Here is a 24,952-nt window from a genome sequence, read left to right as displayed (position 1 = left end):
TAATGGCGCAAATAAACCAACACAAAAAGTGAACACACATAACACGGGAACGGCGTGGTGCAGTCGGGGGAGTGGCCGTGCCAGCAACCTGAGGGTTCCTGGTTCGATCCCCACCCTCTATCGACCTAGTCACGTCCGTTGTGTCCTTGAGCAAGACACTTCACCCTTGCTCCTGATGGGTCGTGGTTAGGGCCTTGCATGGCAGCTCCCGCCATCAGTGTGTGAATGTGGGTGAATGTGGAAATAGTGTCAAGTGCTTTGAGTACCTTGAAGGTAGAAAAGTGCTATATATATAACCCATTTACAACCTGCTCACTAAAATTTGTGGATATTATTAAAAATGTCCAAGCACAACACATAATTCAAAATTACACCCATTTAAATTCCTTGCAAAGCATGATGGGAAAAAAACACTCTCTCCACACTTATCCATGTTTGGCGCATTTTAGCTGCTTGATATTTCTGATTGATTACAAAACTTTAAGAATGTCGTCACGGAAGTAAACAAGGTAGGAGTCGAAGTTTCACATTCTTAATATCCAATCCTATTAATTATATATCCATTATATTAATATAATCCATCCATCCATTTCCTACCGCTTGTCCCTTTTTGGGGTCGCGGGGCGTGCTGGAGCCTATCTCAGCTGCATTCGGGCAGAAGGCGGGGTACACCCTAGACAAGTCGCCACCTCATCACAGGGCCAATACAGATAGACAGACAACATTCACACTCACATTCACACACTAGGGCCAATTTAGTGTTGCCAATCAACCTATCCCCAGGTGCATGTCTTTGGAGGTGGGAGGAAGCCGGAGTACCCGGAGGGAACCCACGCAGTCACGGGGAGAACATGCAAACTCCACACAGAAAGATCCCGAGCAGGATTGAACTCAGGACTACTCAGGACCTTCGTATTGTGAGGCACATGCACTAACCCCTGTGCCACCGTGCTGGTTATTAATATAATCTGTATATATATATATATATATATATATATATATATATATATATATATATATATATATATATATATATATATATATATATATATATATATATATATATATATATATATATATATATATATGTATGTACACACACATATATATGTTGTTACTTTACATGCAGTCTGCTTTCGGCCCCCGGACAAACATTTTTAGCCCAATGCGGCCCCCAAGTCAAAAAGTTTGGACACCCCTGCTCCAAAGCATTCACACATGTTTTTTCTTCTTCTTCTTCTCCAGATTTTGGCGTACTCTAACCCCCACATTTTTCTCCCGATTCAAACCGTCCAAACTTCTAATTGTTCAGCCTATTCAGGAATCGCAGGCTTTCCCTTGACAAATTCCAAAAATTCTCAGATTTCCCAGAATTCCCGGTTTTCCCGAGACATTTTTCCCATTCAAAATGAATTGGCCATTTTTCAAACTTCCACCATTTCCACATTTTTCAACCGATTCAAACCATTTCACCCTCAACACATTCCCCCATCCTGGAAATTTAAAGTATAATTTTTCCAAGTTCAAAAAAATTCCAGCATTTTCCAGAATTCCTGGTTTTCCAAAGCCCTATTGCCACCCTTTTTTCTGGCGACTACTCCTTCCACATTTTTCAACGCGATTCAACCGTTCCACCATTAAAACATTCCTCCTAATCAGGACAAAAAAATTAAGTTGTTTTTTTTAACTGTAAAAATTCCCAGTTTTCTTGAAATTCCAGGAATTCCGTAATACCATTTCTCAATTCAACTTGTTACTACTTAAACATTTCTACACCAACCTTTTCAACTCATTCAGACCATTCAAGTTTTTGACCATTTTCAAACATATTCCTGCTTTTCCCGAAACTCCCACATTTTTGGAAATCCCCATTGAAATCAATGGGACATTCTTCAAAGTTCCACAATTCCCACATTTTCCATCTGATTCAAACTGTTCCAACTTCAAAATATTCCGCCTGTTTAGGAATTGTGTGCTCTACTTCAACAATTCTTTTTACTCAGTGGCCTAGTGGTTAGAGTGTCCGCCCTGAGATCGGTAGGTTGTGAGTTCAAACCCCAAGCCGGGTCATACCAAAGACTATAAAAAATGGGACCCATTACCTCCCTGCTTGGCACTCAGCATCAAGGGTTGGAATTGGGGGTTAAATCACCAAAAATGATTCCCGGGCGCGGCTACGCTGCTGTCCACTGCTCCCCTCACCTCCCAGGGGGTGATCAAGGGGATGGGTCAAATGCAGAGGACACATTTCACCACACCTAGTGTGTGTGTGACAATCATTGGTACTTTAACTTGAAAAAATTCCAGGATGTCAGTTCAGCATTGGAGCGTTCACAGGCAATTCCTTCAGGAATTGCCTCATTCATTTATGTAATGCTTGTGAGTAGGGATGGGTATTAAATCTGATATTTTTAAAGGCATTGACCGAATATCGATTCACAAAAAAATCCAGCAGTGCTATATTTCAATACTTTTGTTGGCTCAAACACTTGGCAGGCAAACAAGCACTCTGATCGGACTCAGTCGGACTACATCTAGGTAATGTTGCAATTTTACAGGCCAATTAACCCGAGAATACTATCGCTCAAATTCAGAACACCATAACTAACGCTGGGTGATTTTTACCTGAGATAATTCATCCAATAAAATAGTGTTATTTTATTTCAAACTGTGTCATGTCTGACAAAATTAAAGAAAAGCACAATGAGGGGACCATATAAAAATGCTCCAAAATTACTGGAAAATTTGGAATTTGGGAACAAAAATTCCTAAAAAATAATACAATGAAGATGGAAACTTGGTTTTAGGTCCACCCATTCCTGGGATATTTGAGACTTCCCTAGTGAAGCCTGATTTTATACACTAACACTTTCCCTGGGTAGAATTCACCCAGAGCCTACTTTACCCTCTGTCACTATTGCTGGGTGGAAAACAGTCACCCATTGAAATGTGTTTAAATTAATTTAATCTGTGCTTGTCCCCTTGCAAACATCACAATATTGGCATGTATCATACCTTTTGAAAATAAAAACAAACTTTAGACAATAAATATTGTATGAAAAACAATACAATAGAATAGAGTACGAACAACTACAGTAGTTTTATGAAGTAATCTCATTCCTGCTGCTTCTTTGTCAAACACACCATCAGCAGCTCATCCATTTTTGTATGGATGGTTTAGATATTATTTTAACATTCCTGGCTGGCAGTCTGCTTCACTATGTTGCAGAACAGCAGTGATACGCTCAAATTGCTTTGTCAAGTCGACGACACTCACTCTTTTTGATGATTTCTTTCTTTATTCCAGTGAATATCATCGAGATCCAATTAACCCTACAATACTGTCGCTCAAATTCAGAACACCATCACGAACGCCGGGTGATTTTTTACCTGAGATAGTACACCCAATAAAATAGTGTTCTTTTATTTCAAACTGTGTCATGTCTAACAAAATGAAAGAAAAGCATCATGCTCCAAAATTACTGGAAAATTAGGAATTTGGGAACAAAAAAATTCCTAAAAAAAACCCGATGAAGATGGAAACTTGGTTTCAGGTCCACCCGTTCCTGGTAAAGCCTGATTTTATACTCTTAACACTTTCACTGGGTAGAATCCACCCAGAACCTACTTTACCTACTGTCACTATTACTGGGTGAAAATCACCCAAACATGGAAAAAGTGTGTTCTGGATAAGTAAAACACTACCCAGAAACCCATGAAACCTCTTAAGGCCCAAGTTGTTTGTTTACATGCTTTTTTTATTTCTCTTTGCTATTTGGGCTTATTGGACCCTAATTAGAATAAAAACTAAGAATCATCTTTTGATATGATGTACTTAATCCATAAGTACACAAATGTGTACTTAATGTGTAGTGACATGCTAATTCTTATTTTTACACTTTTTTTTTCCAAATTCCATTGTATGTTATACTCTTCTGACACCACCAGATGGCAGTATAAGTGTCCACATAAGCGGCCATAAGACCCCAATTCAGTAGTATACACAATTTTGGAAATAAGAGCTAAAAGGTGCTGTCCACGCATGTGGCCACTAAGCCTTTTTAACGCAGCATAATAAAAAGCACAAAAATTATGTGCTCGGGTGAAAACCATCCGGTAATTATGTTCTAGGGTTAAGCGAGTATGCCTGATAGAAAACACACAGGCCCCACTTTTCAAAATGCGCTAGCTCGATGCTAATTTACTTTAGATTTGCCATAGACATGCTACGGTTTCGAATGAGTTATTTTGCATAGCGATTTCAACACCTCCTAATTTGGTAATGAAAACTAAAACTAAAAAGCACGTTAGAATCAAACAGCTGTGGTGTGTAATAAGTACAATACTTACAGTGTCAACACTTTGTAGGGCACAACAAAAGGATAGATTCAGACGTTTTTTTTTAATTTAAAAATATGCCTTGTCCGGCCACTCAGGTATATCATATAGTTGATGTAGATGCCCATATCTGCTGTACAGGTGTACTTTACAAAAGACAAGTGTGGGATACTTCTCTTGTTGTCTTATTTGTATTAGACTTTATTAAATGGATTTACGTAGTGTTTGGCGCAGCCTGACCGGAGCAGGTGGGAATAGAAATAAAAAGAAGACAGAGGGGGAAATAAGAGGGGACAGAGAGAGAGACAACAACAACAACAACATAACTCCATCAGCAAATAGGTTATGTACAAATATGATACCGAAAATGATAACAAAGAAGCAGATAGTATAAATAGTATTAACACAGAAATTACAATTAACATTATTACACTACAACTGGTGCAATACAATTACCAAAATAAATAACAATCTTGATGATATATGCTATATAAAATCTAATCCATTATTAATATATAATAATAATAATTACCTCTGTTAGCAACATTATTATCGTTTCAACAATACATAAATGTAATGAATACTTGAGTTACAAAAGAAAGCAGGTAAAGGGGGGGACGGACTGTATAAACCTTTTACATTGTTATGGTAAAAATAGGTTAAGTCCCACCCATGACGGCCGCAGCAGGAGAGTAAAGTCAGCTTAACTGGGCAACAGACCAAAGTCTATACACTACTGCCACCTAACGTCTTGGAATTGCAACTACATGTAAAGTCTACTGTATAATACTTGCAAATGAGATTAAGAAGTGTAAGAAATCAACTGAACAGCATTGTTATCAATATCAGCTCACCCTTATAATGTTAAATTAAAAAAAAATTAAATTTGATCATAAAACTAATTATTATATTCATTTAGTACCGAAAATTTAATCCATTAAATACCGTTTTAGATACCCAAGTACAGGGAATTGGTACTGTATCGATTCTAAGGTGAAAAGTACTTATCCATACATAGCAACTCCACTGGCAGTGTCACTGGCAGCAACACAGCACTGGAAAACTATGACTGGAAAAAAACTTTTAATAAATATCACATTTAAGAAATGTTTTAACAGCATATTAAAATGTGGAATTGTATTAAATGTAATTCCCTTCAGTGGGTGTGCCAGTCTCATTTGGCACCCATGTCTTGGTATTTAGGTTTTCACATCACTTCAGTCTCTAACTTAATAGGAAGATGAAATCGTATTTAGCCAAAATCTAATGTATATACTGTTCTGGAATATTCTTGTTATTTACGGAAAATAAAATAATGATTATTTAATAGTGTGTCCTTTCTTGTGGTCAGCTATAGGGCCTTAAATTGTAGGCTGACCGATACCCTTTGAGGTCAAGAAAGAGCTGGGAATATGTTTCAGCGTTCGTACGGTTGCTTAAAAACCCTAAGAATGCTTGGATTTTAATGTTGTGTTTTCAAGGTTTGAAAAATGCTTGAATTTTGGGTGAAATGCTTGGAAATGTTCATCATATTTCTCGGCAGTCTGACTCAATAGGCTAATTATAAAATGGAAAAAAATGAAATAAGTTTCCTTAAAAATGAAAGCTACACACTTGATCTGTTGGCTTTGCACGAGCCCTTACATTAGGTTGTTGTCATGTATACACGGCTCTGTGTCGCCCCCAAGAGGACAGTGGTGCATCGCTCCATCATGTTGTCGTTTTAATGAACATTGGATGGAAAATTACGAATACAAACTTTGGATAAAACCTGGACCAAACCCACGTGTAGCCTGCTGCAAAGTATGCAAAAAGGAAATCCAGCTTTTTGCAATGGGAATTGAATTGAATTACCATGAATTGATTAACGTGGACCCCGATTTAAACAAGTTGAAAAACTTATTCGGGTGTTGCCATTTAGTGGTCAATTATACGGAATATGTACTGTACTGTGCAATCTACTAATAAATGTTTCAATCAATTCAATCAATCAATCAAAGCCGGCTCTCTGGAGTCATACGAAAGGTAGGCCACAGAGATTACTAGCCCTATAAATTCACTAACGTTAGCTAACGTTCTGTTTTCTAACCTTTTGGTACATGCTAGACCTAATCTGTGAGATCAGCGCTAGATTACATGTTACTTACGGACAGTTATTACGAGCTATTAAAGGAAAAAAGCGAGCGTTTGTCAATGATAAATTATAATGTTAAGAACTACCCTCAACTAAAAATCGATTTGCTATCATAGCCACAGATATAAAACTAGATATGCTTAATGAAAGGTGACTGAGGTGTTGTGAAACAAACAAAATATTTTCCTTTAATTTATTATCCTTATATTAGTGTGGAACAGTTTTGTTAATAATTGAGTGAAATTGACATTTTGAGGGTGCGTGTATTTATATCACATTATGCAGTTTACATGCTGTTCGATGTCATTGAGTGCTGTAAGTAAGAAAAAGAACAAGAAATTTGAAAAACAACACAAATGGAGACATGTTTGCAAACACCAATGACATTGAATAGTCACACTGCTTCATTTTCTATGCCCCATTCAGTTAATGATAACTGAATGTTAGGCTTAGATTTTAGCAGATTTTCCGTATTTTTCCTACAGACAGCATTTGGTGAGCTCAAACAACAAGGCTATGGATTGATTCACACTGGTTTTGTCTTTTGAAGGGTACTGGAAAATGTATCTTGAAAGTCCTTAAAAAGTGCTTGAATTTGGCCGTGGAAAAGGTGTACGAACCCTGATGTTTGAAGTAAGATTTTATATAACTCGCCATTCATTGATTCCATTGAAAGGTTCTAACCTCTTTCTACTCGTTTTCATCCGTATAGTTTTTGTTCTTCTTTTGTTTGATTTTATTGAATGAAATAAGAATGGAATTGAAATGAAATTACTCCCTGCCTTGTATGCTGAGTAAGATCTTCATCCAAGGACCTGGCGAGGAGGCTAAAGGAGGATTGGGCAGATTGGCAGAGATCCAACCAGGATCAATTTAGCCCTCAAGACTCTTACGTTGGGCTTGGAACACAAGGTATCCTATTCTACACAGATTCACTTCAAGTCATTATTCAATATGTCGATTTTTCTCGTGATGTCTTCACCACAGGCCTCGGGAGGTTTGAATGATAATGATCTCCAAGGCTGTTGGTGCCATGCTCGGACTGACAGGAGTGAGTCGATGCCAGTGAGAAATCAGAGGTTAAGCTGTCAAGTGTGGATAAAGAACAGGTGAGGATCAGGTAATCTCCTCTGACGTAAAGCCACTACACACTTTTACCTTTGTACCCTAGAAGATGTTCAACTTTATTTGAATTACTCAGGTTTTTTGTTTAAAAGAACATGCTACAAAGCAGTCCAATGTTACGGAACATAATGCTAGGCAATTCAATATTGTGTTGTCGCAGTTGACAAATCAAATATTGCTACAGTGCATCCTGAAAGTATTCACTTTTTCCACATCTTACCATTTTTGTTCCCTTAAATTTCTACAGAAAATACCTTATAATGACAATGTGAAACTTTTTTTAAATTTACTTTAAAAAAAAAAAATGTAAGCCTGTAGTTATTGCCAAAGGTGCATCAACACAGTATTGAGCAAAGGCTGTGAATATTTATGTCAAGTGACTTTTTAGTTTTTTTAGTTTCAATAAATTAGCAAAATAAATTTAAAAAAAATCACACTGTCATTATTCTCTGGAGAATTTTAAGGACAAAAATGAATTTATTCTAGTTTGGAATAACACTGTAACATAATAATGCACTGTACAATAACGTGTGGTTTTTTTTTAAGCCTGTAGTTATTGCCAAAGGTGCATCAACAAAGTATTGAGCAAAGGCTGTGAATATTTGTCATGTGACTTTTAATTTTTTTTTGTTTCAATAAATTATCAAAATAAAATAAAAAGAATCACACTGTCATTATTTTCTGTAGAATTTTTAGGACAAAAACGAATTTATTCTAGTTTGGAATAACGCTGTAACATAATAATGCACTGTACAATAACGTGTTGTTTTTTGTTTTTTTTAAGCCTGTAGTTATTGCCAAAGGTGCATCAACACAGTATTGAGCAAAGGCTGTGAATATTTATGTCATATGAATTTTTAGTTTCAATAAATTAGCAAAATAAAATAAAAAGAATCACACTGTCATTATTTTCTGTAGAATTTTGAGGACAAAAATTAATTTATTGTAGTTTTGAATAACGCTGTAACATAATAATGTACTGTACAATAACATGTGTTTTTTGTTTTTTTAAGCCTGTAGTTTTTGCCAAAGGTCCATCAACAAAGTATTGAGCAAAGGCTGTGAATATTTATGTCATGTGACTTTTTAGTTTTTTTAGTTTCAATAAATTAGCAAAATACATTTAAAAAAAAATCACACTGTCATTATTTTCTGTAGAATTTTGAGGACAAAAATGAATTTATTCTAGTTTGGAATAACACTGTAACATAATAATGCACTGTACAATAACGTGTTTTTTTTTATTTTAAGCCTGTAGTTATTGCCAAAGGTGCATCAACAAAGTATTGAGCAAAGGCTGTGAATATTTATGTCATGTGAATTTTTAGTTTTTTTAGTTTCGATAAATTAGCAAAATAAAATAAAAAAAATCACACTGTCATTATTTTCTGTAGAATTTTGAGGACAAAAATGAATTTATTCTAGTTTGGAATAACGCTGTAACAACATAATGAACTGTACAATAACTTTTGTGTGTTTTTTTAAGCCTGTAGTTATTGCCAAAGGTGCATCAACACAGTATTGAGCAAAGGCTGTGAATATTTATGTCATGTGAATTTTTGTTTTTTTTAGTTTCAATAAAATAGCAAAATAAAATAAAAAGAATCACACTGTCATTATTTTCTGTATAATTTTGGGGACAAAAATGAATTCATTCTAGTTTGGAATAACGCTGTAACATAATAATGCACTGTACAACAACGCATTTTGCACGTGTGCAACATTGTGGCATCGTAGAATCTCAACCATAATCGACACAATTCCTAATAGAAATAAGATCCACAGACTCAAAATATTACAAAAGTCAAAACCCACAAATTGCTCACCCGCAATACATTTGTGTGTGTAATAAAGACGTGTTGTTCAACCTTCTGGGGACATTTGATTTTAATTATATTTAAAGCCAAACAGGGCACTCAGTGGCCTAGTGGTTAGAGTGTCCGCCCTGAGATCGGTAGGTTGGAGTTCAAATCCCAGCCGAGTCATACCAAAGACTATAAAAATGGGACCCATAATCTCCCTGCTTGGCACTCAGCAACAAAGGGTTGGAGTTGGGGGTTAAATCACCAAAAATGATTCCCGGGCGCGGCGCCGCTGCTGCCCACTGCTCCCCAAGGGGATGGGACAAATGCAGAGGACACCACATCTAGTGTGTGTGTGACAATCATTGGTACTTTAATTTAATTTAATTTAATAAAAGTTCTTCAGTTTTTAAAACATTGTAGATTATTTTCTTTTTTTTTTAGTTTTTTTGCTCAAATTTCTCAATAAACTTCAGTCCAGAACAGAAATATTAGACTTAAAAAAATGCTTACCCTTTTGATCAGACAATGTCACAGGTTTAAATAGGTGTTATACATATTCATATTCATGTCACAGGTGAATAAAATAGCTTTTGCAAATGTGTGTTAATGGAAAACCTTAACATAATTTAATCAAAAGGCTTTCAAAGGGTTACAATAAACATTTAGTGTTTGGTATTGTTGTTTAGGGTTCAAGTTGATTGAGAAAATTAAGCAAAATTAGTAATAAGTAAAAAAAAAAAAAAAACATTTTTGGTTTTGGTTTGGGGTATTGTTGAATGACTGCAAGTGTTATGACAGAATTGGATAATTATTATTTTTTTTAATTTAAAATGAAAAATAACCATTTTAGGAAAAATCATGGATTATTGAGTAACTGATAGGCTCCAGCACTCCACACGACCCCGAACGGGACAAGCGGTATAAAATGGATGGATGGATGAGTAGCACAACAAAATATGTGGCCAAAATACAGAAAAAAATTACTAGAAACAAGACTAAAAATAAACCATTAAGTCAGAGAAATTGCAGTAAAACATCGGAATACAACATTCCTTTTAGCAGTAATTGATATGATCGCCCTCTTTCAAGTAATTCGTAGCAGCAACAAACTAGCGCAAAATAAATAATCAGAACTCTAAATGAGACTAGACATAGTCCACTAAGTCAGATAAACTGTAGTAAAACGACAAAATAGAATGTCATTATTTAATGAAATTTTGATGGGTGTGCTATCTGTGTTGTGAACTTCTGGCCCAGGGTTGCTTGAAGACCGACTTACTGCCTTTTAGGCAGTTGTCTTAAAGACAAATGCAAAATCAGCTTAAAAAAACTAAGTTAGCATATGCTAAGGTTAGCATAATAACATTCTAATATTACCATGCTAACAAATAAGTTATTAACATACTTACATGATGTCACCAATTAAGAAAATCCATGAATTTTGGGTTTAATCATAAATTAGCATACTTGCAAGATGGCGCCAAGTATCAAAGTCTATGAATTTTAGGTTGAAATTATTAAAATGAGCTAAAATGCTAGCACAAAAAGTCAAAATGCTAATGTTAGCTTGCTAACATAAGAAAAGTTAACATACTTGCAAGATGGCGCCGAATGTCAAAATGAATGAGTTTGAGGTTTTAACATATGTAGCTAAATTGCTAGCATAACATGTTAACATGCTAACATAAACAAAATACAACATTTTTTTTTACTGAAAACACAAAAAAAGTTAGCCTTTGTCCCCTGAGAGTTAATCCATGCCATTGTTGCTCTTGTGAAAATTAAGCAAAGCGAAGACAACTTTGCACAAAATATGTAATCAGAACTACTCCAAATGACAATGGAAATAGTCCACAAAGTCAAATAAATTGGAGTAAAACAGCAGAATATAATATGTCATTAAATAAATGTGATCGCCCCTCTTGCAAGTAATTCATGACATGGGCAAACTTCCACAAAAAATTTAATCCGAAAGACTCCAAATAAGAATTAAAATTTTCCACTAAAGCAGAAAAATTGCAGTAAAAGAGCAGAACACAACACGTCGTTTGATTATTGTGATCTCCCCTTTTGAAAATAATTAATAACAGGGGCAAACTTGCACACAAATAGAATCAGAACGACTCCAAACAAGACTAGAAATAGTCCATTAAGTCAGAGAAATTGCAGTAAAACATCGAAACACAACATTCCATTTACCAGTAATTGATGTGATCGCCCTCTTTCCTGTAATTAAGAGCAGCAACAAACTAGGGAAAAATAAATAATCAGAACTCTAAATGAGACTAGACATAGTCCACTAAGTCAGACAAACTGCAGTAAAACAGCAGAATAGAACATGTCATTAATTTAATGTGATTGACCCTCTTGCAAGTGATTATTAACAGCAACAGCAAAATAAATAATCAGAACGAATCCAAATGACACTGGAAATAATCCACTAGATCAGATAAATTGCAGTAAAACAGCAGAGTAGAATAATGTATGTTATTAAATGAACATGATCGCTTTTTCTGCAAATAATTAATGACAGCGGCAAACTTGCACAAAAATATAATCACAGTGACTTTAACTAAGACTGGAAATTGTCCACTAAGTCCTAGAATTTGCAGTAAAAGAGCAGTTTCATTGATGTGATCACCCCTCTTGCATGTAATTAATAACAGGAACAAACTTGTGCAAAATAATCAGAAAAGCTCCAAATGTGGCTGGAAATAGTCCAGTAAGTCAGATAATGTGCAGTAAAACTGCAAAATAGAATACATTATAACATTAAATTAATGTGATTGCCCGTCTCGCAAGTAATTAATAACCGCGGCAAAATAATAACCAGAACAACTGTAAATGCGAATGGAACTTGTCCACTAAGTCAAAGAAATATCAGTAGAATAACATTGAAACAAGCGAGGTGTAGAGCGGTCGTCTGGCTCAACCAATGGGATTAGGTTGGAGGATCACATGACAAAACAAGGCGCAGTAAAGGTGGTATTGTGGTGATCACAATAGGTGTATAGAGAGTATATTATACCATCAACAGTTCTATGACTTGTACTGTTTCTGAAGATAATTACATTAAGAGACGTCATTTGCAGTAAATATATTTAGATATTTTCTTTGTTTTTCATTCTCACACTAACTGGAATAATTACGCATGTTGTATTTGTACCCAATAAAGAGGAAAAGCAGCTTAATTGGTCACCCCTGGATGTGTGTCAAGTGCATAAGCTCTGATTGCTTTGCCATGCTTTAATTTCCACAGCTCAAAAGTAATAAAATGGTGGTGTATTAGAGGTTAAGCTGCTTTTCTGATCTTCTTTTGTTAATCTTCATCCCTCACTTAATACATACACCCTTGTCCACGCAATGACTTCTATGACCCTGAAGGCTATTACACAAAAAAGTTTAAGGCTGGGCCAAAACAAAAATAGACTAGACATTGTACGCGTGTGAGATCATGTGATCCTTGTATCTTAATGCTTAATAGAAAATTCCCAAGGAAATTTTGATGGGTGTGCTTATTGCCTTTTGGGCAGTTGTTTTAAAGACAAATACAAAATCAGCTTAAAAAAAACTAAGTTAGCATATGCTAAGGTTAACATACTAACAAGATTCTAATATTACCATGCTAACAAATAAGTTATTAACATACTTACATGAAAATTAGCATACTTGCAAGATGGCGCCAAGTATCAAAATCTATGAATTTCAGGTTGAAATGATTAAAATGAGCTAATATGCTAATTCAAAAAGTCAGAATGCTAACATAAGAAAAGTTAACATACTTGCAAGATGGCGCCAAGTGTCAAAATTCATGATTTTTGAGGTTTTAACACATGTAGCTAAATTGATAGCATAACATGCTAACATGCTAACATTAACCTGTAAACATGGGAACAGTTAGCATACTTATGACAATGCGCCAAGTGTCACAATCTATGATTTTTAGTTTTACATGAGCTAAAATGAAGCAGAAAACGTTAGCAATAGCTCAATAAATCCATTCTTAGTATGTTGCAAGTAATTTTGGTTTTAAACATAAATTAGCATACTTGCAAGATGGCGCCAATTTTTTTAAATCTACGAATTTCAGGTTGAAATGATTAAAATGAGCTAAAACGCTAGCACAAAAAGTCAGAAGCTAACATAAAAAAAGTTAACATACTTGCAAGATGGCGCCAAATGTCAAAATTCATGATTTTGAGGTTTTAACACATGTAGCTAAATTGCTAACATAAAATGTTGACATGCTAACATTAACATGTAAACATGGGAACAGTTAGCATACTTATGAGAATACGCCAAGTATCACAATCTATGATTTTTAGTTTTACATGAGCTAAAATGAAGCAGAAAACGTTAGCAATAGCTCAATAAATCCATTCTTAGTATGTTGCAAGTAATTTTGGTTTTAAACATAAATTAGCATACTTGCAAGATGGCGCCAATTTTTTTAAATCTACGAATTTCAGGTTGAAATGATTAAAATGAGCTAAAACGCTAGCACAAAAAGTCAGAAGCTAACATAAAAAAAGTTAACATACTTGCAAGATGGCGCCAAATGTCAAAATTCATGATTTTGAGGTTTTAACACATGTAGCTAAATTGCTAACATAACATGTTGACATGCTAACATTAACATGTAAACATGGGAACAGTTAGCATACTTATGAGAATGCGCCAAGTATCACAATCTATGATTTTTAGTTTTACATGAGCTCAAATGAAGCAGAAGACGTTAGCAGTAGCTCAATAAATGCACTCTTAGTGTGTTGCAAGTAAAAAAGTAACATCAATTGTACACTAATGCTACTTTATATTTGACAAAGTGTTATTATTAGCTTCCGACTTTCGCTGATGTAATCAGCATTATCTCCTTTTCCATAAAAGGTATCACCTAGTCACCTTGTGCTCAGCGCTGACCTCCTCCAATTGAATTAACTCCACCCTATTAGTGGTTAAACCAGGGTGAGCAGCCTACGGTGGAGACGCACACTCGGGATAAAAGTGCCGGGTCACGGCTCTGCCCGCTCTAACCCGGACTCTCACACACTTTCTTTCTCTCCCGGAGTATTGTGAAGTGAATTAATTAACTCATATCATATTTTGCTTATGGTAAAGATTTACATCCAACTTGGAGAAGGCAAACCACCAAGTTGAATTAAACAGTGGTATTTCAGTTTGAGCACATAATAAGATAAAGCCCTTAGTTTGATATTCGCATTTGGATTGGATCTCGTAGGAAAAGAGGCTCTAATTGGGACTTCGTAATGCAGAAGTGATAGCCATATCCTTGAGAAGAGACTACCTGTCTAGCTCAACGCCAACATTTAAATTATGTTGTTTTCCAGACGAACATCTCCTTTTATGGTCAGGATGTGCTCTCCTGACTTAGCACACACAGAGACAGGAAGGAGGAATATAAAACTGATGTTTTGGCTTCTCCAAGTGAGGGGAGACATATCTTTTTTACTTTCTCCTCCAGGCGCTGCAGCCCTGAATAATGACGCTGGCTTGTAGTAAAGCAACTTTTGGTTCAGTAAAGCGTCGCCGACGTCTCTTTTGATCCAGCCGCACCGCCGTGTCATCCTTCTGTCTGGATGAGGATGACAAGACCGGAAATAGACTTCAAAGGTTGCGTAAATTTGGAAATGACAATACAAAAGGTGGAGTGTAAAAAACCGAGATACTTCTGGATAAGGGCCATAGTCCTAAACCTATTCGAAATCGCCTTGATACCACCTGTTATCTTTTTTGTGCGATATTGTACAATACTACGAATCAAATCATAGTAAGCCACATCAAATAATAACAGTCACATTAGACCACAGACAAAAGCTGAAATGGTTTGTCCTAAGAATGGTCCAAATCACTCTGGGCATCCCTGATTTGGACCATTCAGACAAAAGCTCAAATGGTTTGTCCTAATAATGGTCCAAATCATGAGTGCCCAGACTCTGGGCATCCCTGATTTGGACCATTCAGACAAAAGTTGAAATGGTTTGTCCTAATAATGGTCCAAATCATGAGTGCCCAGACTCTGGGCATCCCTGATTTGGACCATTCAGACAAAAGCTCAAATGGTTTGTCCTAATAATGGTCCAAATCATGGGTGCCCAGACTCTGGGCAGCCCTGATTTGGACCATTCAGACAAAAGTTGAAATGGTTTGTCCTAATAATGGTCCAAATCGACTCTGGGCAGCCCTGATTTGGACCATTCAGACAAAAGTTGAAATGGTTTGTCCTAATAATGGTCCAAATCATGAGTGCCCAGACTCTGGGCATCCCTGATTTGGACCATTCAGACAAAAGCTCAAATGGTTTGTCCTAATAATGGTCCAAATCATGGGTGCCCAGACTCTGGGCAGCCCTGATTTGGACCATTCAGACAAAAGTTGAAATGGTTTGTCCTAATAATGGTCCAAATCATGAGTGCCCAGACTCTGGGCATCTCTGATTTGGACCATTCAGACAAAAGCTGAAATGGTTTGTCCTAAGAATGGTCCAAATCAGTGCTGCTCAGACTCTGGGCAGCCCTGATTTGGACCATTCAGACAAAATCTGAAATGGTTTGTCCTAATAATGGTCCAAATGGACTCTGGGCACCCCTGATTTGGACCATTCAGACAAAAGCTGACATGGTTTGTCCTAATAATGGTCGAAATGAGGGATTTGGACAATCCAGACAAAAGCTGAAATAGTTTGTCCTGATAATGGTCCAAATCGACTCTGGGCACCCCTGATTTGGACCATTCAGACAAAAGCTGACATGGTTTATCCGGATATTGGTCCAAATCATGGGTGCCCAGAGTCAGAGTCTTTGGACCATTATTGGGACAAACCACTTCAGCTTTTGTCTGTGGTCTATTGTGACTGTTATTATTTGATGTGGCTTACTATGATTTGATTCGTAGTATCATACAATATCGCACAAAAAAGATAACAGGTGATAATTGGATTTTTTTGAAACTTTGTAGAAAACAAAAAGGTAAAAAAAGACAAGAAGTAGGAAATAACTTTGTGTCAGCTTTTTGTAATAGGTGACAAAGTTTATTATTGTTAGGTAGTAGTATCAAAATGTGAGCTTTTCTTTTCCAAGATGACGTCGCTGTACTGGCTGCTGGTTGCAGGAGCTTTTTGCTCTTTTGTTGTCTTTTCTGTCCGTTGTGTTTTTAATGTTTTGTTCATGTGTTTTTTTCCTTATTTGTTGTGGACTTTTTGTATCTGCACTGCAAATACATCATTTCCCCATTGTGTGATAAATAGTTTATCCTAAAATAACCCTCATCAACCTGTGAAAAAATTTGGATTTGATTGGAAATAATATAAGTAATGAGTAACTTCTGATACCGATATTGGAGCCTTGAGTATTGGCGGATACCGATATTACTCCAATACGATATCAGCGCGAATCATAGATACTTTTTTTTAATTTTATAGTGTGAAATTATATGAAAAACACCAACCTTCTGATTGACTTATGCTGTCTTTAAATGTAAGTGGGGTGGCAATTCATTTTTGGCAACATCTAGGGGTCACAATAGTTGATTAAGATAAGCGCATGATGCAGTAAGTTGAATGATGTGGACACGTTTGTTACTGGATATTTTCTAATATGCTTGGAGACTTTTTAGCTAATTATGTATGTTTAGACCTAAAAAAATAATTGATTTTGATAATTGCCGTCATCTTAGATATATGTTAAAGTAAAGTATCAATGATTGTCACACACACACTAGGTGTGGCGAAATTATTCTCTGCATTTGACCCATCACCCTTGATCACCCCCTGGGAGGTGAGGGGAGCAGTGAGCAGCAGCGGTGGCCGCGCCCGGGAATCATTTTTGGTGATTTAACCCCCAATTCCAACCCTTGATGCTGAGTGCCAAGCAGGGAGGTAATGGATCCCATTTTTATAGTCTTTGGTATGACTCGGCCGGGGTTCGAACTCACAACCTACCGATCTCAGGGCGGACACTCTAACCACTAGGCCAGTGGTTCTCAAATGGGGGTATGCATAAAGGGGTACGTGAGATTTTTTTTTAATATTCTAAAAATAGCAACAATTCAAAAATCTTTATAAATTTAAATAAAAACCTATCTTTTTTTCCAAATAGTTCAAGAAATACCACTACAAATGAGCAATATTTTGCACTGTTATAATTTAATAAATCAGAAACTGATGACATAGTGCTGTATTTTACTTCTTTATCTCTTTTTTTCAACCAAAAATGCTTTGCTCTTATTAGGGGGTACTTGAATTTAAAAAAAATTCACAGGGGTACATCCCTGAAAAAAGGTTGAGAACCACTGCACTAGGCCACTGAGTAGGTCTGTTACCTTCTCATATGTTAGTATGCATTACTGATTTTATTTGTATAAATTAAAATTCATGGGTTTTGAGACATGTCTCCCTTTTGCAAGCACGCCAACTGCTCCAACAATCTAACGTTAGCACGCTAACATTTTATGCTAGCTTTTTAGCTTCAATCCACCAGATGTTCACAGCACACTCAGCAGGCCCATCAAAATGTTTGTTATTAGTATCATTGACAAATGTGGTCTTTTAGACTGCAGTATTGTTCAATGAAGGACGCTTATTACGTACATTATACTGTATATAGCTTGTGTGCTATTGTTTGCTCAGCTGTTGTGTAGCCTATAGACTACCATGTTAACCTTTTGTAAATGATTCTAGTCAAATAAAAGAAAACACCAAATGTGTGTGTTTATTGGAGGACATTTAGATCTTAACTGGCTGTCCAGCTTTGCACAAGTAAACACTCTGCATGAGTGCTTGTATCGGTATGTGGATCTGATTTTTTTAGATGCCAGCCAATATCTTCCGATACTTTTTTTTCTTTTTTTCTTTCCCAATATTACACTAGGGAAGGGATTCCTCTGGCACCTTTCCTGGGTGGATCTCGTGTGAAAGGAAAGTGGGGCAGGGGTTAATCATTTTGCATTTTTGTGGGTGGTATAGCTCGGTTGGCAGAGTGACCGTGCCAGCAACTTGAGGGTTCCAGGTTCGATCCCCGCTTCCGCCATTCTAGTCACTGCCGTTGTGTCCTTGGGCAAGACACTTTACCCACCTGCCCCCAGTGCCACCCACACTGGTTTAAATGTAACTTAGATATTGGGTTGCACTATGTAAAAGTGCTTTGAGTCTCTAGACAAAAGCGCTATATAAATATTATTCACATTTTAATATAAATATAATATAAATACATTTTAAGATATTCCAACACCCTACTGCCGTCTGGTGGCTCAAGTGCATAGTGCAACCCCCCCATTCGTCACGTTTCTTGTGTCAGGTGAACTGCAACGAACGGGGCCATATGAATCCGCTTCCTACTATAGACCGATATCAACATGGGATCGGGACACCCTTATAATTAAGTAATGCTGACATGGCACAAATCCTATATGAGGAGAAAAAGACGCAGATGACAACAGTGTATTACACCTGGCATCCTTCCATTCTGTATGATTTCGTATAAGCACCATTTTATTTCGATACAACAATCAGTTGACCATTACAATAATAAGGTGCCTTGACAATAAAATGTCAAAACTGAAGAAAAACATACTATTTTCTCAAAGTATACTAAATTTGAGCTGAATCCAACTAAAACTGTGGTGACTATCAAGAGGTATCATCGCCAACATGGCGACTGAAGGCTGACTGAACACAGTTTGCGTTCAGTGAAAGGGTTTACAGCAGTGGTTCTTAACCTGGGTTCGATCGAACCCTAGGGGTTCGGTGAGTCGGGCTCAGGGGTTCGGCGGAGGTCAAAACACACCCGACTCATCGTGTAAATAAAAACTTCTCCCTATCGGCATATTACGGATACGGCAACAGCAGAAGTCACACTGATTTGCAGGTGTGTAATATGTTGTGAGTTTATGCACTGTGTTGGTTTTGTTGTTTGAACAAGGTGATGTTCATGCACGGTTCATTTTGTGCACCAGTAATAAAACATGGTAACACTTTAGTATGGGGAACATATTCACCATTAATTATTTGCTTATTAACATGCAAATGATTACATATTGGCTCTTAACTAGTCATTATTAAGTACTTATTAATGCCTTATTCGGCATGGCCTTATTATAACCCTAACCCTGGCCCTAACCCTCTAACCCTAACCCTAACCAAATAACTCAAAATTAAGTCTTTGTTACTTAGAATATGTTCCCCATACTAAAGTGTTACCAACAACATATAACTTTGTCTTGAATTTGAAAAAAACCAAAACATTTTATTTTTCACTAAAGAAGGGTTCGGTGAATGCGCAAATGAAACTGGTGGGGTTCGGTATCTCCAACAAGGTTAAGAACCACTGGTTTACAGTAATGTGGGCATAGACAGTCACAACAAGGTGGACCCGGTACCACGTTAGGTCAAATGAGGAGTAGACCCCCCGTCCCTCACACGTTGCTCTCCTTTGGAATTGGCTGAGTGAAGGACGGGCTGCCGCTGCCGAGGCTGCTGGGAAAGAAGTGGGGTATGTACGGCATGACCGCCATCAGAGGACTGGTCAGCGGCGTCTCAGCGGACGGCGTCATGGGGATAACGACGTCGTCCTGGTCCCACACGTGGAAGGCATTGGGGTGCGAGTGGCTGAGGGAAGGTGGGATCTGAAGGAGACTGACGCCTTCCACCTCGCCGTCTTTTTGCACGTCCTCTTCGAACGGACCCAGCAAACAGTCTGTGGACACATGATGAAAGGTCACTTTTGCATATTTGGTGGCGTTTTCTACTCACCCCAGACTGGGTTTACTCTCGGACTGTAGTATGTTAAAGTACCAATGATTGTCACACACACACTAGGTGTGGTGAAATTTGTCCTCTGCATTTGACCCATCCCCTTGTTCACCCCCTGGGAGATGAGGGGAGCAGTGGGCAGCAGCGGTGGCCGCGCCCGGGAATCATTTTTGGTGATTTAACCCCCAATTCCAACCCTTGATGCTGAGTGCCAAGCAGGGAGGTAATGGGTCTCATTTTTATAGTCTTTGGTATGACTCGGCCGGGGTTTGAACTCACAACCTACCGATCTCAGAGCGGACACTCTAACCACTAGGAGCATACATGATGAGATTATTAGAGAATACTAAAGGGGCCCTGTTATGCAAAACTAACTTTTCTTACATATTGGTACCTGTTTTTGTGTATTTGGGATCTGAATAAGTCCCCAAAAATCTGAACTTGAACAGTGGATGCATTACGGACATACACTATATTGCCAAAAGTATTTGGCCACCCATCCAAATGATCAGAATCAGGTGTCCTAATCACTTGGCCCGGCCACAGGTGTATAAAATCAAGCACTTAGGCATGGAGACTGTTTCTACAAACATTTGTGAAAGAATGGGCCGCTCTTAGGAGCTCAGTAATTTCCAGCGTGGAACTGTCATAGGATGCCACCTGTGCAACAAATCCAGTCCTGAAATTTCCTCGCTCCTAAATATTCCAAAGTCAACTGACGGCTTTATTATAAGAAAACGGAAGAGTTTGGGAACAACAGCAACTCAGCCAGGAAGTGGTAGGCCACGTAAACCGACAGAGAGGGGAGCGCATAGTGCAAAGAGGTCTCTGACTTTCTGCACAGTCAGTTGCTTCAGAGCTCCAAACTTCATGTGACCTTCCAGTTAGCCCACGTACAGTACGCAGAGAGCTTCATGGAATGGGTTTCCATGGCCGATCAGCTGCATCTAAGCCATACATCACCAAATCCAATGCAAAGCGTGGGATGCAGTGGTGTAAAGCACGTCGCCACTGGACTCTAGAGCAGTGGAGACGCCTTCACTGGACTGATGAATCACGCTTTTCCATCTGGCAATCTGATGGACGAGTCTGGGTTTGGAGGTTGCCAGAAGCACGGTAGAGGAGGAATTATGGTGTGGGGTTGTTTTTCAGGAGTTGGCCCCTAAGTTTCAGTGAAAGGAACTTTGAACGCTCCAGGATACCAAAACATTTTGGACAATTCCATGCTCCCAACATTGTGGGAACAGTTTGGAGCGTGCCCCTTCCTCTTCCAACATGACTGTGCACCAGTGCACAAAGCAAGGTCCATAAAGACATGAATGACAAAGTCTGGTGTGGATGAACTTGACTGGCCTGCACAGAGTCCTGACCTGAACTCAATAGAACACCTTTGGAATGAATTAGAACGGATACTGAGAGCCAGGCCTTCTCGACCAACAGCCTTACCAGAAGAGTTGAAGCTGTAATAGCTGCAAAAGGTGAACCGACATCATATTGAACCCTATGGGTTAGGAATGGGATGGCACTTCAAGTTCATATGTGAGTCAAGGCAGGTGGCCAAATACTTTTGGCAATATAGTGTATTTATAAAACAATCTAGCCTTCCTTCATTCTTCCGGGAAATTAATTTGCAATGTTTTTCCAATTAGTGATGTCAGCGGACATCTCCATATATGGTCAAGATGTATCTAAAGTGCTTTGTGCGAGTCCACCAATGTAGTCAATAAGTTCCTTCTTTTTCTCTATCTTTTTGTTGTGGGGCAGACTGGCTCCTACATGTACATGCATCCTGCGCTGTGGCCATTTCTAATACAAATTTGCGTCAGTAGACTCGCTATGTAAGCGCTAAAAAGTACAACAAGGATGGCGGCGAGAAGACGCTGTCGAAGTGGAACCACGTAAACAATACCGCCCACAAAACGGTTCAGAAAGCGGCTTGAAAACAGTTCGTAAAACAAAATCCATCTGAAATTTGGACCAAAGAACTACCATTACATGTCATGTAGACCAAGTGTTTTAAATGTAGAAAAATAATCAAAATGAGCCTTTTAAAGTTCAAAAGATTCAGTACATGTATTTTTTCCCTGTCAAAACAGAAAGAATGAATACATTAAGTAAGAAAAGATTAACAACTTTATTGACGCATATTATTTCCAGGCTTTTAAGGGCCATTAAACCATGCAGCGGGCCAGATCTGGGCCCGGACCTTGAGTAAGACACCTGTCCTTTAAATCAGTGGTCCCCAACCTTTTTGCAACTGCGGACCGGTCAACGCTTGAAAATTTGTCCCACGGACATTAAAAAATACAATCATGCGTGCTTACGGACTGTATCCCTGCAGACTGTATTGATCTATATTGATATATAATGTAGGAATCAGAAATATTAATAACAGAAAGAAACAACCCTTTTGTGCGAATGAGTGTGAATGGGGTTGGAGGTTTTTTGGGTTGGTGCACTAATTGTAAGTGTATCTTGTGTTTTTTATGTTGATTTAATTTTTGAAAATTAAAAAATAATATTTCTTGTGCGGCCCGGTACCATTCGTGGCCCGGTTGTAGGGGACCACTGCTTTAAATAGATAAACAAACGAAATATGCATTTGCACTTTTCTGTCATGCTCATGCATTGCTAGGTTTGTTGTGACCCCAGGGTGCAGGAGACAGGGGGCGATGTGCAGGCAATACAATATTTAGTTCAGGGGTGTCAAACTCATTGCAGATCGAGGGCCACATGGGCAAAAATCTACTCCCAAGTGGGCCGTACTGGTAAAAATCACGGCACGATAACTTAAAAATAAAGACAACTTCAGATGGTTTTCTTTGTTTAAATATAGAACAAGCACATTCTGAAAATGTACAAATCATAATGTTGTTGTTTAGGTTTTTTTTACACTTACATGTTGCGGTTAACAGTATTCTATCTTTACTTATACCTTCTGAATAAATTATGTGATAATGTTCATCAGTCAACTCATTGGTGTTAATTTTCAATCTATCAAGATAAAAAAAATATATATATATATATATCAAAATCTAATTACAGGATGTTATTTATGTAGTTTGCTCATTTTCCTCGACTTGAGCACTAACATCATGCGTTTTTGTTTTTTTTACATGTTTAGCATCATCTACAACAGTGTTTTTCAACCACTGTGCCGCGGCACACTAGTGTGCCGTGAGATACAGTCTGGTGTGCCGTGGGAAACTATGCAACTTCACCTAATTGGTCCAAAGAATATTTTTTGCAAATCAATAATTATCATCTGCAAATAATTCCTTTGTGTTTGTGCTGTGTAGAGCTTGGCAGGGTAACCATGTAATACTCCATGTCAGTAGGTGGCAGCAGGTAGTTCATTGCTTTGTAGAAGTCAAAATGCGTCGAGGATGGTTTGTCGTGATCCCAATATGCAGAGCACAGCGGGAGACGGCGTGCAGGTAAAATGGTATGTAATGATTAAACCAAAAATGAACAAAAGGGAAAGGAAAAGGCACTGAAGCATAGGGATGGCTATGCAAAACGAAAGTAAAACTGAACTTGCTACATGGTAAACAAAAACAGAATGCTGGACGACAGCAAAGACTTACAGCGTGTGGATCAGAGACGGCGTCCACAAAGTACATCCGTACATGACATGACAATCAACAATGTCCCCACAAAAAAAGGATAGCGTACGCACAACTTAAATAGTCTTGATTGCGAAGACAAAGCAGGTGCGGGCAATAGCACTCAAAGGAAGGCGTGAAGCTGCTACAGGAGAACACCAACGAAACAGGAAAGGTCACCAAAATAACAGCGCAAGACAGGAACTAAAGCACTACACACAGGAAACGACAACAAACTCAAAATAAGGCAAGACAACCTGGTGGATTTTCATTTTTTAACCTTTTCTTTATGGAAAAAAAGGTTGAAAAACACTGATCTACAAAGATACAAAGAATTGCTATTGCGACATCTAGTGGACACATTTAGAACAGCATTTTCTTTCATTCAAAAATTTCGGCTCATTTTTATACTTAGCAAACTCGGATAAAACCTGTTTGCGGGCCTGATCCGTACGTTTGACACCACTGATTTAGTTGTTTAACAGAAGGAGCTCAGCAATCAAGCAACATTGTCCATAACCAGGGCAATCTTCGGCTTGTAGACAAGCCTGATTGGCAACCACGAACATGTGTGCTCAGGTTGCCATGTGTAAAAAGAAGTTCAATACATTAACTTTGATGACAAGTGGCGACACACTTTTGGAAGATGTGTGACACATAAAAAAGCAGCAGAAAGCCGAAGAAAAGGCAAAACAAAGAACACTGAAAACATTGAAAGATTGTTTTATTTTTTTTGCCGCAAGTTTGTGAAAAAGGGACGCAATCAGGGACGCTAGACTGCAACGATCACATATAAAGCCCGCGGAGGGACGAGTTAATCCTTCGACGATAGCTAAAAGGAGGTCTTGTGTGATTGGCTTGACGCGGTTTGCCATTCAAACGCAGAATATTTTGTCCCACAAAATAATAGATACAAAGAAAAATCCCTCACAACGAGGTTCTCTTTATTCGGGATACTAAAACATCTTCCACTTGCATTTGTCTTTCAAACTTTTTTTGTGTGTTCATTATTCTCTTAAATGAGTGGCCACATTTTACTTCCTTGTATATGTCTTAACAAGAACATTGAACTCAATAAAATACAAAATAGAAAATATTCTTCTTCTGCGCGGGTGTCAAACTCAAGGCTCGGGGGCCAGATGTGAATCATAACATGCGTCAATAAAATACTGCTAAATGT

General features: G+C 37.8%; 2 protein-coding genes across 2 annotated transcripts in view; one reads left to right on the top strand and one right to left on the bottom strand.

Annotated features, from left to right (window-relative positions):
* The window catches only part of klf1 (Kruppel like factor 1 (erythroid)), a 251,904-nt gene that overhangs the window by 12,452 nt on the left and 214,500 nt on the right, over positions 1 to 24,952 (bottom strand). The window lies entirely within an intron of this gene.
* Positions 7,488 to 24,952, top strand: part of syce2 (synaptonemal complex central element protein 2) — a 29,404-nt gene continuing 11,939 nt past the window's right edge. Inside the window, exon 1 of the mRNA XM_062033006.1 lies at positions 7,488 to 7,581. The gene's annotated coding sequence lies outside the window, so the exon portion shown is untranslated. The remainder of the gene's footprint in view (positions 7,582 to 24,952) is intronic.

This window comes from Entelurus aequoreus, linkage group LG22 (assembly GCF_033978785.1).
Source record: "Entelurus aequoreus isolate RoL-2023_Sb linkage group LG22, RoL_Eaeq_v1.1, whole genome shotgun sequence".
NCBI lineage: Eukaryota > Metazoa > Chordata > Actinopteri > Syngnathiformes > Syngnathidae > Entelurus > Entelurus aequoreus.
The sequence above is the reverse complement of the archived record's forward strand: the minus strand, read 5'-3'. Positions and strand labels throughout refer to the sequence as shown.